The sequence below is a fragment of the Electrophorus electricus genome, chromosome 16 (assembly GCF_041902795.1).
Source record: "Electrophorus electricus isolate QZ-2024a chromosome 16, ASM4190279v1, whole genome shotgun sequence".
Classification (NCBI taxonomy): Eukaryota; Metazoa; Chordata; class Actinopteri; order Gymnotiformes; family Gymnotidae; genus Electrophorus; species Electrophorus electricus.
The window spans coordinates 1,727,883-1,745,000 of NC_137512.1; the positions used below are offsets into that span (position 1 = coordinate 1,727,883).

Sequence of the window (17,118 nt, forward strand, 5' to 3'; positions counted from 1 at the left end):
GAGAGACGTCTCCAGGAGTCATTTAAGCTGCTCAAACTACTCAGGGGTCGGCGAGAGGCACTAGCGCTAGTTTCGAAACTTCATCTGCTAGAATGTCTAGTGGATACTCAAACTCCAAGTGTGCTTATGGCTTTCGGGCTGACATTCTCAACTGCATCTCAGGCGGGACTCGCGAGCGGGTAACGCGGCTCCACTGACACGCTCTCGGCTGCATTTCTTAATTATTAATTACGTCCTGATGGCAAACGACATGTTGTGGAGGGAAGCATGAAAAGCTTTGACCAGCTTAGCTCCAAACTCCAGCACAGCTATCTGCAGTATCACTGCCAGCAAAGCTCTCCATCCGTCTCTTTTGGCGAGCTGAAACAAAGTGTTTATTGCAGTCGCGGTCCAGACGTCTCCGTCTGCCACATCTGCACTGACGGACGCTCAGCCACTTCAGATTAATCAACCAGGCTGATGTGCAGTGGATCTGACAGTACATTGTCAAATCGCCACCATTTCAAATGTCAAAACCGCCAGAAAGAACATCAACTTCACGGACAATTTACTGCGTTACGGCTTCCGGGTGGGGGTGGGGTTTTCCTCTTGGTCTCCCGCTCTGGGGTCCGTAGGCGAAGTGGAAGGAAAACGGCGGGAATGCAAATCTGAGCCCGGAGCCAGGTGAGGACCAGGAACAACACAGAGCTAATGCCATTCAGCTGTGCTAACAGCGGCGGTCCTGCCCAGGAGATGGTTCACCGACTTGGTCATGAAAACAAGAACTTGCACAGGGAGGGCGAACTGTGGTTAGCCATGAAGGAGTGATATGGAGAATGTCTGTGTGCTGCTGGGGGTTTTGGAGGATGCTGTCAGGGCTCTCTCCTCTCCGGTTACCGCCCTAATCAGGGCGCTGATTTCTTGCGACCCCCCCCCCCCCACATCCCCAAAAGAGCCCCATGGGGGTGCCCTGCTCTGACCGACTGCTTCAGGAAGGAACAGGCATGTGGAAGCAGAGAGGGGCGTCGCTGGACCGCGCCTCTTTCCTCGACTCATTTCCCTCGCCAATGAGCTAAAAACTGTCCTCTAGGCTTAGTCACATGGGGAAAGGCTCGTTCACGTCAGCGAATGCTGCCCATATATCCGAACACGGCCGGTGTCACGGCTTTCCCGCCATGCTACAGTACACCGTTCCGACGGACAGGTAATGGGGGAGTCACCTTCCAGCGGACTGCGCAGAGACGTGAGCGAGCGAGCGGAAGTGCCGCGGGGCACAGAGGCAGTGCCGTACCGGGAGAGAGTCAGGACGGCGGCGGGGAGGCAGAGCTGCCTCACTCCTCTGTACTGCAGCTCTGCCTGTAAACAATTCTCCTCCCCACAGGGATCTGGTGACATTGGAAAATGGAGCAAGGCCCTGTAGCTGAACAGTCACTTCAAAACACACCACCCTCTCTGCTGGAACGGGACGGGGCGTTTATAGAAGTTTTGCTGTGGCTGTCAGACCAAATCCGCAAAACGTTTCCTTCTTTAGACATGGTACACACTTAACCGGCACCGTGTAAATCCAGTAACGCAATATTTTAGGTGTCAATGTCTCCTTGAGCTTTCCAGTTAAATGTTTAACCAGCTCAAGCAATAGAAGTAGAAGGTCAGAAAGAAAACAGATTAGCAGGGCGTTAGTCAAGGGAGGAGGTTATGGACATGGAGAGGGCACCAGAGAGATGCCCGGATAGCGAACAATAAAACATCCTGCTCTAGAAAGGAACGGCGGTGAGTTTCATTCAAGGCCACTATGGTGTGGCCCCGCAAAAGACTTAAAAAAAGAGACAAAAAATGTTCTCTGCTAATGGCAAAGGGGCCACACGGCACTGTTATCTGTTAGAGGCGGCTGAGGGGTCACGACCTGGAGAAGAAGCGGAGGACCGGTCACGATAATGGCTTTAGTCCCTGCCTCAGCAGACAGACGGCAGCACGAGTGCCCTGATCCTTCAAGTGAGATATGAAGTATTTATGGGTTCTTCTTCATGTGAAGGAGGATGAATGGCGTTGGATGCTCTTGTCAGGGCAGTATCAGTTTTGTTTTTTTTTCTATTTGCCCAAGAGCATTAATTTCTTTAAAGGACAGATTTAACTGTTGTTTGCATATTTACCTAAAAAACAGACATAAGAAGGAATCCCACACTGTCATACAGCTGTCCACTTCTGTCAGTCAACCGAGATGTGCTGAAAACACAAATGTGCTTCCACAAGGTAAAACAAGCTAACGTGTGACTGGCTGGAGCAGAGAGCAGGTCTGTGATTGGCCGGAGCGGTGAGCGGGGCTGTGATCGGCTGGAGCTGCGAGCAGGGCTGTGATTGGCCGGAGCCAATCACAGTCAGCTGCCATAAGGACTCTGAGAGCATGGGAGTTATCATGAAATTACACAGGATGGAAAAAAATCACTGTCAGATGGCCTCAACCAAGAGTCCATTTTAACAAAGACACCTGGGAATTCAGCAAGCACGAAGAGGAGAGGGGGAGAGAGAGAGAGAGAGAGAGAGAGAGAGAGAATGAGTGAGAGAGAGAGAGTGAGTGAGTTAGACTGCAAGTTCGCTTTAGCACTTTAGACAGATGGTAGATAAATGAAATATTACAATGCAATGAGAGGTAAAGTGTGGCAGTGGTGCAGAACGTACATTATAGCGCATTCACTGCACTTATACGAGCTGAAACATTCGCTCATAGCCCTCCACGGGCAAACAGGCTCTGTAACGGTGGCAAACCCTGAACATACCAGCTTTGTTCACGCAATAAGACCCCAGGCTTATGAGCTCTGTACGGGTCATGCACATAGCAGCACGTAGCACAGGAGCCTGGGACTGACTGAAGCCGTTTGGGAAGCAGCAGGCATCAGAAACACACCTGCTCAGATGAGATGATCCCTATTAAAACTGGAAAACTGTAGTAGCTGATTTCCGACACTGCTGCCAACACTCCGGTTTTCAACAAGCTTTTAAAGATCTTTGCTCATAACTATCCTATTAACCACGGACTCTTTCATCTGGATGCCTCACTGCAGAGTGACCCACTAAGGCTTCATAACCGTGTTTGTGTGTGTGTGTGTGAGAGAGAGAGAGAGAGAGAGAGAGAGAAACTAGTCAACTACAGATTCTCCTCTCTAGCCAAGCCGTCCTGGCCCGGCCCGGCTCCAACACAGGCCGAGCACAGAAGGTCAGCATCCCCTTAGTGTGGGCCGATGGTGAGTCCCAGTGTGCATGAACCTTCCTGCCTTCACGCCAGTAAAAGCAGGTGAAAAACACCCCCTACCACCACCACCGCCAGTACTGGGAGCGCGGGGAGCTACGCTAACGCATACGCTCGCGTCCTTTCCTTAACTCCTGTTGTGGAATAAATCTGCATTTCACCGCCTTTCCTGTAGGTTTTGAAATCTATTAAATATTCAGCATATGGTAATGTCGGTAGCGTGACTGCAGCAACGTTTGGTCCTGGCAAACAAATCAAAGCTCGAATCAGCAGATTTATTTTTGCTGAATTGGTTATAAGCCCGTCGCCTCTGCCCCCTCTGCGGAGTGTGTGGTCACGTCTGGGCTCCGTGCTGTTTGAGACCAGCTGTAAAAAGACTGGAAGGGGTCCGAGACGCAGAAATGACGAGGGGAGGCAGGGGACGTCCCCTGTGCTGCCTGTCCCCAGTGGCTGTGGGACTGACCCAGCACAGAGAGAACAGTAGCCCACACAGGACCAAGGCACAGGCACTCCAGCCAAAGCAGTGCTCCTGCAGGAGAACTATCCAATAGCCAGAGAGATAAGATGCAGTCAGCGGAGAGGAGCAATTTGGCAGACAAACGCAATCTTCACAGGTCAAGTGTGTGTCAACAGGCGTGTGTGCTACAGGGTAAAAAGGGCCGGACATCGCCAATGACGAGCTGAAATGGTGTGGGCATGTCCGGTCTGTAAGGTTCATCTTTACTTAACCTTTTATTCTCTAGTCATCGTTCAGTCTCCAAGGTTTTAGATATTTGGTCAGCGTGACGTTGCCTAGACAACACCCAGACAGGAAAATATTTTGTTTGTGCATTTGTAAATATTGCTGTGATTACAAATATGAACAAGATACTAATAAACGTTCGACGCTGAGACAAGATTGGTGCTGTGGCTGTTACCATGGCTACAGCTTGGCTGAGCGATGCCGTGACCCTGGCATGGCTGGCCACTGGCCACCTAGCTGACAGTGTAGCTGCAGCTCCATTCAGACACTCCAGCAGACAAACAGCCTAGCGACCACAACAGCCTGAAGCCTGCCAGACAACATCTGATGATAAACAACGGGCTCCTTTGGCCGGCTGGGGCCATTACAGCCCCTCATTTGCCACGCTCCATTGCCTCCCTGGTAAACACGCTGAAGCTTAACTCGACCACAACAGAGGAGTCATGATAACGTTCGTGGCCAGGCCCAGTGAGGAGTGACCCGGCTATCCAGCCGGAAACCCACTGTACGCTTCAGGCCGGTGTGGGAAACACACTTTCACCTCCAGTTCAGAGTTCAAAGGCCTCTGTTGGAAGCCCGAGATCCTTGTTTATCTGAGCCGACAGTCCAGGCAGCTGGGCTGCCGAGGGCGGAATTGAGTGGATGCACGGACAGATGCTTGAGGGAGCGTCAGCCAGCGGCGTTCCCTGAGCCGCCAAACAGGATCTGGATGGTGGATTCCTTCTTTGTATTCCCACAATTCCCAGCACCCTCAGTGTGCCCTCTTGTCTACTGGATGGTGTGAACCAGTGCTGGGGAGTATGAGTATTCTTCTAAGATTTCCCACAAGAATATAAATGAATGTAATTATGGTCGTTAAACTGTCCTCTGATGCAGGCCCTTCTGTGTCGTCTGTTCAGGTTGAAGTGTAGCATCAGGCACAAAACATACAAAAAATGAATGAAACCCACCAAAACAAAAAATCAGATGTGTCAAATTAAGCCCGACGACAAGCGTGCACTCCTGTAGCTCTGACGGCACTCGGCCGGGTTTGCTCTGCGTTCTCTCCCCTCAGGTTCTTAAACGCCTTTAACGACCTGGAAAACCTCGGCTGCTGTGTGTCTCATTCCGTGGATTCAGCACGGAAGCACAGTCCCTAACCGCTGCCTCCGAAAATCCCTGCAGATTCACCCTGGTGGAGGGAGTCTGATGTTTATGCAGTTGCCATGGCAAGAGATGTCCTTTGCAGGGAGGCTGAGGAGGACTCCACGCTTTGGTTGAGAACGACTATCAGACAGGAGCCCAGAACACTACTTATACTGCTCTGTTAAGTGGGTCTCCTGTAACAGAGGTGCTGGATCAAATACCAAATTTGAAGACAGATCTAGTAATGACCGATCTAGTGAATACAATTCTAGCAATAGAGCTGCGTAGACTTTATGAGAAAACTGCTCCGTCATCCTGACATTTAATTCGATGCTGATTATGTCTACTAGGATTGTTGGTAGAGATATTCTTGTGCAATATGTCTGTTGATCAAGTATAAGATTGCATTCTATTAAAGAGAACTTCACCTGAAGGACATGCACTGCTCAAATTAGAATAACTCAAATATCAAATCCACAGTGAGAGAAAGTTCTTTATGTGCCAAGAAATAAAGATCTTAATGTTTTCATCTTACATGGAAATGAAACAGTAACCTGCCATTATTCACACTTCAACATTAATGTGTGCCATTAGATATTTCTTTATTTATACTAATACATTTTATTGGTCAATAACATGCTTCATATACACACTGCTGACTAAAACATATGGAAGGATTTGTCTGGTTTGAAAGTTGCTGTTAATATTGTGGATTTTAGTCATCCATATGTAAGCAATGCATCAATCTCGTGATTCTTTCAATGGTAAAACAATATTTGTGTTCAAACGCTCACATGAAAACAATTAAAGGCATTAAAAAAACATTTCTCCCGTTGTTATTGTACCACCGAAAAGCTTGGAAGATTTAGTTCTGTAATGTTGATCTCTGGCATAGGTCTTGTGCTTAAGGAGCCACACTTGGCATTTGCTCCAGCGACGCTCCAGCACATTTGTCTTCATCTGATCACCCGCCGCGTCTGTGCTGCCTCACAGCTCTGCTGCGCTCACTTCGATGATTGAATAGATTTTGATTTGCCGCGCTGCAGAGTAAACTTCCTGTGTGGCTCGCCCAGCCAAGTCTCCCAGAGGGCCGGGCGCCAGCGCAGTTATTAGCCCTCCAAATTAGCAGAGTTCAAAAATGCCTCTTTAACGATGCGCTTTGTTTTGACCCCTCGTTTTTCTCGGTGTCTGGACTCAGATCTGCCTCCCTCTCTCGCTCGTGCGCTCCCTCTGGCGCTGCACCAGGCAGTTTCCAGAGCCTTTGTGAATATTAAGCTACCAACTGTGGGAATGTTTCCCAAATTGGCAGCAGATGTTGTTGGGAATTGATGTAAGAACTGTTTTGTCTGCAAAGTGAGCTGTAAAAGATCTTCGACTTGACAGCTCCTCACGGTGAACCGAGATAAGCCACCACCGTGATCGAACCATTTGGGGTCAAAAATTGATACGACGCTCAACATTTAATGGAGACGTATAACAGAATGACCAGGCAGAACTACCAACCAACAGAGAAAATCTTCACATTGTTTCAGGGCATATGGGCAGTATTACTGTAAATCCTCAGAGCTCACGGATAAGTCTCCGTCAGTGTGTGCTCACTTTAAATGCCACATTCTGCTGATGTTTCCTGCAGTTATTCCAGAGCTTGTCCCAGATAACAGAGGATATATTACTTGCAATAATCTCTTTACACTAGGTGTAAAGATGAGGCGTGTGCCAGTATTTGCTCCGAGTAGCTGCCAAATCAGATAGGGGCATTTCACTCCAATTTGAGTCTGAACCGCCACCCCTGTCAGTGCTGGGGGGGTAGGTAGGGGGAGGGAGGCAGACCTGTGCACGCAACAAGACGAATGCCCACCAGCCGAAAATCCACTCAGAGTCTGGTTCATATTCAGAGCCAGTCATACCTTTAGGTCAGTGCAATATATCGCAGCAGGCTGGCCAGAAAACAAATACAATAAAACACAAAATGGGTTGAAGGGAGAAGCACTGAACAGAAAGAACACGCAGTTAAACTCACTGTCTGGTCGTTTTGCTGAATGATCCTCTAAAATGTTATTACCAGCCACAGTGGAGAAGCCGAGAAGAGCAGAAATATCCCACAGTGCAGCGAGACAGGCATGAGCTGCCGTCACGCGTGTGACGCAGAAAGTGCCGCAGTGGCGGGGAAGAGTCTCTGCGTCATGGAAAAGTTGATGCTAGTTTATGGCATGTTGAACTTCTTTTAAAAATACATTATAGGTGCTGGGGACCATTTTTATATCTCCGTATTGCTCCGTACTGCTAATCCAGTACATATACACGTACATATACACACACACACACATACATTATATATATACACACACACACACACACACACACACACACGACTAATTTAATTTATTTTTCAGTGTATCACTACAAAATGGAAATGCTGGCAATTCCCGAATGGGAACAGGCCAAGACTTTCATCCTATCCCACTAAGTCCTCCATGCGAAACTGTTCGATCACACCATTAAGAAGGAAGGGTAACCATTAGCAATGTCGGAAGTGGTCCGACAAATATGCAGACATACCAAACAAATCATCTAAGACATCCCAAGCACCAGGAAGCACTGACACTAAGAGCACGAGAAAACTGCTCAACTCTGCACATCAAACAGACTCCTTGATCCTTTCTGAGAATCTTTTACACTGCCTGTGCACAACTGCTTCTGACTGACTCCAGATGAAATGGGTCTCAAATCACAAACCCTCCAGCGTATTTAAGTGTCGCACTAATTGTTTGGTGGAAGGACGTTCGTGTCACCTGGCAGGCTGCAAATGCCTCAGTAGTGGAAAAAAAACAATCACCAGGAAAGCCAGCAAGCATCCAAGCACCACATCCTGGCAACCCGGTGCAGCTTAGGTGGGGGTGGATGCATGTTCACCCAGGGATATCTCACTTCTCCCAAGTGCTTCCAGGAATAGAAGAAGGGGCATACATATATAAAATAAAAAATGAGAGGGAGGGGGAAGGCTGACAGACAGACAGACAGACAGACAGACAGACAGAGAGACAGACAGAGAGACAGAGAGACAGAGAGAGAGAGACAGACAGACAGACAGACAGAGAGACAGAGAGAGAGAGAGAGACAGACAGACAGACAGACAGAGAGAGAGACAGACAGACAGACAGACAGACAGAGAGACAGACAGACAGAGAGACAGAGAGAGAGAGACAGACAGACAGACAGACAGACAGACAGACAGAGAGAGAGACAGACAGACAGACAGACAGACAGACAGACAGACAGAGAGACAGACAGAGAGAGACAGAGAGAGAGAGAGAGACAGACAGACAGACAGACAGACAGAGAGAGAGAGAGACAGACAGACAGAGAGAGAGAGAGACAGACAGACAGACAGAGAGAGAGACAGACAGACAGACAGACAGAGAGAGAGAGACAGACAGACAGACAGACAGACAGACAGACAGAGAGACAGCCGGACAGACAGACAGACAGACAGACAGACAGACAGAGAGAGAGAGAGACAGACAGACAGACAGACAGACAGAGAGAGAGAGACAGACAGACAGACAGACAGACAGACAGAGAGACAGACAGAGAGAGACAGCCGGACAGACAGACAGACAGACAGACAGAGAGAGAGAGAGACAGCCGGAGGGAGAAAGACAGTGCAAGAGTGGAAGAGAGAGAGATGTCTACCTCTATGTATCTCATAGCCATGCCAGAGAAGGAGGCTTCTGTAATTTATTATGGTTGCCCTGTTGTTAAAGGAAACACTGTCCTGATAGACTCAACCCTTTTGTATATTTTCTCTCTTTATTCACCCTTTCCTCCCTGGCTGTTTATTTGCAGTATAAACAGGGGCTTGGTCTCTTAACTTTCACAACCAGCACTCAAATGTAAAAAATGACTTCTCCCTTTCAACAGGCCGATGTTTGCTTGCACAGCCGCTAAGGTTGGGATAAAATTCCAGGTCCAGCGTACCTGTCTGGGGGGAAGCTGCACAGGTCAGAGGCACACCACCTTTCTTTCATCATGTCTCAGGCAGAGGGGATTCGATCTGATGGGGTCTCTTCTACTGCGTGCGAACATCCTCTGGGCCTTAGCAGCGTCCATGTCACACACAGGGAAGGACCTTCACTCCCACATGCAAAACCAGTGGCGCCGGCCGAGAGGATCAGTACCAAACCACAGCGAGCCGTGGTCCTCGTAGTCCTTGAAGTGTCGTTTAATTTCAGTCTGCTAAGAACTAGTCTCAGGTTTACTTCCTGGAAATCTTGCTTTGAATTCCTTCCATGAACACATAGCCAGGAATAACATTCTGGGAATTAGTAACATTAGGTAGACAATGTTTAATGAACTTCGCTAATAAGACCGAAGGAAAAGCACGTTCTTTCTTTGTCCACACAGACAGATATGCCCCTCTCTCCTCCCCCATAATCCATCCTCATCAAGTGTGCTGGGATTAAAAGGCCAGGCCTGTCACTGACCACTGACCTGGTGCCCGGCTTTGATGGCCGACCTCACGACCCCAGAGTCAAGGTCTGGGGGCCGACAGGAGGCGTGACCTCTAACCCTGAAAGTCGCTGCTGGGCCGCACTGGTTATTGGCCTTCATGGCGAGGCAGCTGGACACGAGGGGTGTAAACACAACCATCTCCAGCTCCTCCCTAACCAACAATCGGGCCGTTAAGTCAGTGTTTCAGGGAGCTGAGCACCAGGGCAGTCATTTCCATCCTAATGAGGCCATCTCAGCTTAAACACGGTCATGGCAGAGCATTTACGGAAATGAAAATTAGGACTAAACTGTACAGGAATTAATGGCACAGCACATCTGCATAGAAAAATACATTATCGGTCTGTACAAATGCTTTTAGTTTATCAAACCCAATTTGGTCTGATTTAGCAAGCAGGCAAACAAATTAAGAGATAATTGCAGTGTTAGTTAAGGCCGCCTGCGGTACTGGCACAGAGAGACAGCAACCACAGAAAGAACCCAAAACGGCATACACACAATCAAATCCACGTCCATCTTCCTGAAGGGACCTGGTCAGTCTTGGGGCTTCTACCCTCCTCCACAGAGTCAGCCGCATTCCGGACGGCCAGGAACAGACCCGGAGCAGCGAGGCCCTCCAGAAGACCCCAGAAGGCTTTAAGTGCATGTAAAGAGTGTGTGTGGTGGTCAGGGCTGGTGGCTATGGGTGTAAATCATAGAACTCTGGTGCCCTAGAGCACAAAGAATGATGAAGCTGCCTTCCTCCGCACACTCTGTGTTTAACATCCACACAATTAAAAGAGTCAGCACAGGCACGCGGGTCTGCCAGAGGGCAACTTCAACCGAACAAGAGTTCACTAGTCGGCAATTATCTTATCTCACCCTGTGTTTGGAACATTTTTAACCTCAACTGCAGAGGTAACAGAATGGCTTGACGTGGTTATCTCACTGCACATAGTGCTAACAAGTGAAGATACGTAGAATAATATGTAGAGGAATGAGGCGGCTATAAAGGGAATACGTCAAGCCGTGTTAAAGGACTGGAGGACATTTATTAGAGTTCACTGTGGAACCTCACAGCACAGGCTGGACCCCAGAAGGAAATACTGAAAACAATGAAGCAATTAGAATAAGCAGAATTTTTAATTTTAGATTTTAACAAGCTCATCATGTTAAACACCTAAACAGTACGAAGGTCTCCGAAGAGATACTAGCAGTGTTTAAAAGAACCAAGCACAACACGGATGATCATTCTGCTCGAAATGGATGATGACAGATATGAATCCAGATGGTCGGGGCTTCAGGACTTCTTCTCAGGCACCCAGAGTCATCCCGCAGTGCTCGGACAGTGTGGAACAGGGCGGAGGTTAAGAGGGTGGAACTGGTCAGAGTTTGAAGTGTGGGATGAGGCGATTCCGATTCAGGAGGACCATACTGCAGTGTGTGTGTGTGTGTGCGTAGAGTCAACACATATGTATGTTGTTTGTGTTGCTAGGGTTGTGTGGAGTTTGGACACAAATCAAGGATGCAGCTCCATGCACTAGAGGCCCATGCACCCCTCAGTCTTAATTTGAAGCAGACACCCTGATGTTGCACTAGTGGTCTTTCACTTACACGCAGATACTTTAAGCATTTGAGACTGGGTTACCCGGCACACACCCCTGAGAAACCGTTATCTGGAGAGGCACTCTGATGGAGCTTTATCTGTGGGTGGAGGTCTGCTCAGGCTCAGACGCACGCGTGTCTGCTGCTTAGCTGTTTTTAGGTTGTCCCACGCGTCTGACGTGAATGAGTATTAGTTTATTGCACTGTCAGCAGCAATCCAGAGAAGCGCAGTGTGTGTGTGGGCCTCAGACGGGGCACAGCCTAGGCTCTACCTCCCCTTCCAAACCCCTCGGATACGGAAGACAGAGATAAACAAACAAACCTGAGTTTGATCAACACAAACAAACCCACTGTGATATTTTTATTTTCTCCTTCCATTGCCAGGGTAATGGGACAGTTGAATCTGGACAGGGCTTCAATACCACATGTAGGAGCATGGACTCCAGTCCAAGGCTAGCTCTGTCCTCCTCCAGAACTATGCAGGAGCTACAGGAGAGCTCTCTGTAGCTCCATCTTAGCCTCCACCCCGAGAGTCTTCCGATCTGCATTCTACATTTCCACGGTCAATCCAACTCTACCTCATTCTTTGGGAAAAGAAATTTCTATTTGCTCTGGAAACTGAAAGGACCACATGGAGGATTGATGAAAATTTAGTCTGGACTACTCTGCACCGATGAGAGTGGCCTTCTGCATCCAAGAGCACTACACATTAGCGCAGTGGTTTACTAATCTGTGCTGGAAACTGACGCAACAAATTTCGGGATATTTTGCATGACAAAAGTGGCAGGTAATAACAGCATATGTCATAAAGCAATAATCATGATTTTAATCACTGGTGATTAAAGTTTCGGGTAGATGGAAGTGAAGACCAGTGAGAGAGCCAATCAGTAGCAAAGTAGCATGCACATGGAGCCATGACATCACCGACCTGGCCGGCACAAGAAACGAGACCCCCCCCTCCCCTTTCCCCCCACGTGCACACACACCCCACTAGGAATTTTAATGAGCTGCCGTGTACGTGCGGGACGCATCCGGTGCGGAGCTGAAGGGGCCCGACTCCTGCATGTGTGCGGGAGGTCCGGCAGGACGGCGTGCGTCACGCCACATGCCAGCAGGTAAGGACTCCCCGGCCGAGGACGGACAGGGGCACGCCGCCTTCAAGGATCCAGGAAACGGTATGTCGGTTTTTCAGAGCGCGCAGATGGGCCAGTGTCCTGCAGGCCAGCCCGGCTAAGGAAGTGAGGCTGTTATTCTTAGTAGCGCTTCCATCCAAACAGCCGCCTGACCAGATGTTTTCCTCCGCAATGACCTCATCTGTCCCATTCTCCCTCTCTCCACTGGGAACGTCATTTTAACGCACTGGGAAATGGACGTTTCCTCATATACCACCGCAGCAGAGAGTGTATTTGTACGTTACCTATAGGCGGCGATCTCTATATCCAGGGCCATCTTCTCCGGGAGAAGCTGCTTGTAGTCTAGTGTCTGCTCCTCCACCTGAAGGTACGCCTGTCCTTTCTGTAGTCTGCAGATGCAGCCCTAAGCACACACACCACGCACGAGTCCAGCAGCGAGGAGGCCGGGGCCGGGCCCTTACCTCCAGCAGGTGTGCCTCCCTCTTCTGCTGGATCTCTGCCTCCAGGTCCTCACCATGCTTCGGCAGTACTGCTGCTTCCTTCTGCAGCGCAGCACACACGGACGCGTACGCACACACGCACTCGCACACACCTGGCTGCAGCACTGGGCTGGGAGAATGGGTGCAGTGTAACATCACGGTGGACTGCCAGAAACAATTTCCTGCTTACTGTGTGTGTGTCAGTGAGTGAAGCCCACGATCATCACCAAGGTACACGCGAGCATAAGACTATCCTCCTTACCAGAGACAGATCGCGGAGAGCCGTCTGCACCACCTCAGGGCAGCCGTCCGCTGTGACGAATTACTGTAATCAGGTAAACTAAACAGCCCACTGGCAGAGATGGATGGAGACTGGGGCTCTGTTTCCCTTTAGGCAGATCGGAGGAGGCTCGGAGTGGGCTGAGATGTCCCGCGGAAGTGGCAGGCCTGGACGTGGTTGGTGAGGGTTGGCTAGAGAAGTGTTCCAGGCCGGGCGGAGCAGAGCCATTCTGGTTTCACCGCGAGCTGTTTGTTTGGCCAGGCTGAGTCTTGGGGAGAAAGCAGCCTGCTGACATGCGTCACTGACCACAGGATGAGAAAGGGAGAGAGGGCGAGGAAGAAAGACGCAGAGCGAGGGATGTGGAAAGAAGGGTGCAGAGAGCAGAACAGAGATGGGGTGGATACGGAGAGCGTGAGCGGGTGCGATAGAGAGAGAGAGAGAGAGGAAGCAGAGTGTGGCGTAACAGGTTGTCACGTGCTGCATCATAGAGCAGGTTGGAGTGTTATGGAAGCAAGCAGTGTGGTTTTGAGGGAACCATTTTCTGAGTGGGGCACAGCCGCATAGTTCCAACCAAAGCACCGTGTTTGTTATTGCAACGGATGAGCGGTGACCAACTGATTTTCCTGCCCTCTTGAACGTAAATGGTGGGCAGTGACCGGACCCTAATCGTGTCACGCTTAAATCCAGAAGGTTTCTCTCCGTCAACAGCCAGGCTGATGGGCTATTGATTTGTCTTCATGAACGCTTTTACTTACTTAAAAAATAAAAAAGCAAAAGCAAAGTCAGTGTGAGGAAGTGTCGCTGACAGGTTTAGGGTTCCGACTGTCCTCGTGCTGTGTTGTGAGACCCCTCTGGACTGGGGGAGAGTGCTGGCACACTGTGAAATGTATTGTTCATCATGGGAGACAGCCAAGGAGACAAACACCAGCGTGAGACACCGCAGTCCCACACAGCTGCTGCCACCATCTCCGTCTGTCCGTGTGAAGACGCCGGCCAGCAGGAAGGCATCCATCCTTACTCCACCTCTTTTCCGCTGACAGCTGTGCACAGAGAAGCTGCTTCTCACCGCACACTCCCTCAGCGCTCGTGTAGAAGCCGGACGAAGGTGGGTGTGGTGAGGGCAGGCCCTAGTACACGAAGGCGGGCCACATGGGTGAGGGCGTGCCCCAGTGCATGGGGTCACTCACCTGGTCCTTTAGAAGACTGAGGTCCGTCACGCTGGATACACCATTCACTTCCACTGCAGGACGTTGTCTCAGATGTCCTTCCTGTTGCCCATGGACGGCAGGAGCGGCTGGACATTGGTGTACCCCCCCCCCCCCCCCCCACGTGGGGCGTGAGCTGTGTAGATGCTCCGGCCCATAAAGCCCCACTCACATTTCCTCCTGCTCGTTCTCAATTAACACAAACATAAAATACCAGCAAATGAAGACCCATCAGGTGAGCCTCTGCGACGAGCAAAACCGCTCTGTAATTATTGTTAGTCGAAGAGCCAGTTGATACCGACTGTGATGGACACCCTGTGCAGAGCTACGGAGGCCCAGACCCAGCTGGCATGGAGCAAAGGAGAAGTGGACCAACCACGAAGAGAGGGAAGCAATTAGAGGAAGGAGTTTGAAGTAAAACCTCTATGACAAACACTCACCCTTATGTTGCTGAAATTCTCTCACACGCACTCACAGAGGATTTCCAGGCTCTGGAAGTGAGCCTGAAGGAGATCTGGGAAAGAGGTCAGGACTCTGATTACTGCCCGGGACCTGAGACGATGCGTCATTCATAGGGGCAGGAGGGGTCAGAGGGCACCGGTGCTAAAGGATGACCTCTGACGAGCCCCCACTCTTCAGAAGCCCTTGAGCATACAATAGAGCTCTGTGCTGAGACAGTAGTGGACAGAGCGGTTCTAGAGCGCGTGAAGTGACAGAGGAACCCTACGCACACACCCCCAGTCCACACACAGCAGCACGAGTGCTCAGGGAGAGGGCTCATAGGCTGGGGCGCTTGCAGAGTCTGATGGACAAGCTTTTTCAAAGGGAACTGATGCCGGGGCGTTCGAGAACGTCTCAGCTGGTGTAGGAGGTTAAGTGTCAGTACAGAACGGAGGATAAATGGAGCTGTAATGTACCTGTAGGCTCTCGGCCAGCTGGCAGTAGTACTCCTTGATGTCCGTGATGGCCAGGGAGATATCGATGGAGAGAAATTTCAGCCGTACAGAGGAAGCACCCTTATCTACACTCACGGGCCAAGACAGACTCTTGAGCCTCTGTGAATGTGAAGAGGTTACATGTTTGTCTCTAGGCTTACATGCACCTCAAAAAAAGAGCACTGTTGATTAATCCCACCCGAATACAGTCCTTATGAAAACAGTTCAGAGAAAAACCAAACTCAAGACCACCTGCTGAATATTCATAACAAGGTGAAGAAGATTTTGTTAAGTGAATATGAGATGTTTGGAAGATCCTGACAACAGTTGCTGTCAGTGAATAAAAGAGAATGTCTATTTTCATGTAATATCCCAGAACAGTCCCTGTGAGATATGGAGTGTAGAGCTGAGGGACTGTGGTAATCGCGGGATGCCATGACGATACGGGAGATAAACGCAAAATAATGAGGACGTTTCCTCTGCCTCCAGAGTCTCTCTGCCCCTAGCACCCGCTACCAACACGAGGAACAGGGCTGTCCGTCACCTCTGGAGAGAAAAGCCAATAAGGGTGGCGAATGAGAGAGAGAGAGTCTGTAGGAAAATCGTGAGAGAAGGCAATGTAAAGATAAGGATGATAAGTGAGGTATAAGGAAAAATGGGCTGATGGAGAGGAAGGGGTACAAAAGCATGTAGAGACAGAGAGAAAGAGCGAGAGAGAAGGTGCAGGAAAAATGTAGAGAATGCAAAGATAAAGAAGGGAGATAGAGAAAGGGAGCGAAAGAAAGAAAAAAGGGGGGAGTGGTAAAAGTTTCTTTCGAAGCCTCTCTGGAAATGTGGGCCAAAGCTCCACCATCGGTGACCTCTAGCTCCCTTGGCCCAGCGCTTGGCTGCCGCCTGCCCACCCTGCCCCATCAGGTCGTCGTGGAGCGCGCTCAGAGCCGACGAGGGGGACGCTACCGACTGCAGCTTCCTTCCTCTGCAACACTGCGGAGGGTTAGCATACACTACACCGTAATACACTACACAAGATCTGAGCACGGGTGGAGATCCAGCAGCCCTCTACGGTGCTGAGAACTTGCCATACTGTGTTGTTTCAGGTGTGGATGAAAAGCCAAACTGAGAAATGTGTGAAATTGTAGGATCTTAATTTCATATTTTAATTAATGCTTATATTTGTTGCTTATCCCAAACCTTTAACACTGTTGTTTTTAAGCAGTCTGTGGGCAAAACGACCCAATTTTACCTCTAAGGAGAGTCAACTACAAAATGTCTGCCTACTGTCTAGAAAAACGCGACCATGGGGAAGCCTCACTTCCAAAGCGGCTCTATAAACACACCACTGCGCGAAAGCCAGCAGGACCGAGTTCCCAGAGTGCACAGCTGTGATTGGTGTGTCCTTACCAGCTCATGCTGTCTCTGCATTGTGGCCAGCTCCTCTTCATACACGGCCACTTGCTCTCGGAGCGCCAGGCAATCCGCGGTAATTGCATCCACCTCCTGTAGGGGGCAGCAGAGCCTGCACTTTACCATGCGAGCCCCTCCAGGGACACGGCACGTCGCCGCCGCGCCGAGCTGGCTGCTCTCATCCGCCCACCGTGCCATGCTGCAGTGCAGGCAGCCCGAGCAGGAGGAGGCGAGGAAGCGTAGTGCCAGCCACGTGCTGTCCTCCACCCGAGCTGGGGCGGGGTGGGGCGAGCACGGGGGGCGTTGGGCTTTATTTAACTCATCTGGGTGCCTGATTAATTGCCAGCCGAATTCAATTAGTCCTCATTTGCATGCAAACACGTCAGTAGAGCAGTGGGATACGGGAAGTGGAGAGGAAGCTCCCGTGCCTTCGTGGTAGAGTCCCCCCCCCACCCAACCTCTGCGCGGAGCTGAACGCGGAGCAGTGTGAACACCGGCC

General features: G+C 50.1%; 1 long non-coding RNA gene across 1 annotated transcript in view; it reads right to left on the reverse strand.

Annotated features, from left to right (window-relative positions):
- Window positions 1-10,277: 10,277 nt before the first annotated feature.
- Window positions 10,278-17,118, reverse strand: part of LOC145651749 (uncharacterized) — a 9,615-nt gene continuing 2,774 nt past the window's right edge. The window contains exon 3 of the long non-coding RNA XR_014117694.1: window positions 10,278-17,118. This exon is cut by the window's right edge and continues 836 nt beyond it. This is a non-coding gene — a long non-coding RNA (uncharacterized LOC145651749).